Source organism: Apaloderma vittatum, unplaced genomic scaffold, assembly GCF_000703405.1.
Source record: "Apaloderma vittatum isolate BGI_N311 unplaced genomic scaffold, ASM70340v1 scaffold18082, whole genome shotgun sequence".
Classification (NCBI taxonomy): domain Eukaryota; kingdom Metazoa; phylum Chordata; class Aves; order Trogoniformes; family Trogonidae; genus Apaloderma; species Apaloderma vittatum.
The window spans coordinates 6,550-8,258 of NW_009702088.1; positions in this window are offsets into that span (position 1 = coordinate 6,550).

The following is a 1,709-nucleotide window of genomic DNA, read 5'->3' on the forward strand; positions in this document are numbered from 1 at the left end:
ATTTCTTCAAATTCACAAAGCAACAATTGGAAAGCCCCCAGCTATGGGCTGGGATCGTGCAATTAGACCATTAAAAAATAAACCTCCGAAACCCTCAGACATATAAACCTGAGAGGCCATATGAATAAAAATGTTCACTTTTCACAAACAATGAGTGGAAATCATTTTAGATTTTTATTATTATTATTTTAGAAGGGAAATAAGCATATCTCAATCCAGTCAAGAGTGAAATTGAGTTTAACAACAAAGCAATTTCTATTAGTGGAGACCCAGGGAAAAAAAAAAGGCAAACATGGATGAATAGAAAGCTCAGAGAGAAATGTGTCACACAACGGTGGAATTAGGAATTAAAAGCAACTTTGCTTTACTGCTGATAATATAAGCACATAATCATCTACCTCATTGCTAAAGTGTTCCCTTCCCATATAAACACTGTAAAATAACAACAGCAGAAAAGATTGGGATTTAATTTTGCCCCCCCTAAGCCAGCAGGGAAGGGAAAGGGATGCGACCCCAGATGGGGCTGGTTCACCTCCTCCGAGAGAGCTCCTGGAGCAAGCTCCAGATCTTGACATCTGTACCAGGATGCTTTTACCTGGGCTGAACACAGAGCTGTCCTGTGCAAAAAAAAGGGTCTGGTGGGCATAACTGGGGAGGCACGGGGTGGGTGCCCGCCAGGTCGCAGGCAGACGCACAGGCAGGAGCCTGGCAGGGTTTGCATTTCCTGCAGGCAACTGCTGCTGGGAAAGGCTGTCCCACCCCCCAGGGTGTCCCCGAGGGGACCAGTCCTTGCACATGTCCAGGAGCTGGGGCTGAGCATCCCACAAGAGCTGTTGCAGCCCCCTCTTCCACAGCTCCTATCCCCAGTCATCCCCTTGGTGCATAATAACCTTTTTTGGCTGTTCTTCCGTGTGGGGTTTGCTTTTAGGATGGCCTCCTGCCCCTCCTCCCCAGTGGGGACAGCAGAGAAGGAGGAAAGGTGTCTGTTTCTGCCTCGTCCTGCCTCAACAGCCCGGGACGGACCTGGCCCTCACCGATGGAGGCTGCGAGAGGAGAGGAGCACCCGAGCTCCCACCACCCGTGATTGCGACGTCTGAAGCAGGGGGTAGATGCCCAGAGAAAGGGATGGGCAGCATCCCTGCTCAGGAGGGAAGCAGAGGGCAGCTCTGAACCGGGCAGACCTGGACCTGCCAAAATCCACCCTCATGAGCACCAACTCCTGGCCAAATCCTGCCCTAGCACTCAGGTTGGGTATTCTCCTTCATCTCCCCATTTCCACCCTACTCTTCTTCACCTTCTCTACTCACCACTCACACCTTTGGGAACAGGCAGTACCTGGCTTTAACATGTCCCCCCACCAAGCCATGAGTGACCCCAAGGAGCTGCACCCCAGGGCACAGAGCATCAGTGGGACCTCTCCAGGACATCAAGTTGTCATCACTCCTCATCTTGAATCATCTCCACTGCTGAGGATCTAGGTCATTGGGTTAAAAATTGGAAGTTTGAATAGTCTAAACTATCAAATCTTAAAGCAATTACACTGTTCTAAATCTTTTTTTGGCTTTAAAGATTAACTTCTCATCTCCAACGAGGCACAGGTACCTCCACAGCAGGGTTCACAATTTGAATATGGAGACAGAGGAGTATTGATCGTGTCAGATACCACTAAATGGATTTTTTTTGCACCATTTTCTTTCATTTTTCTTTCT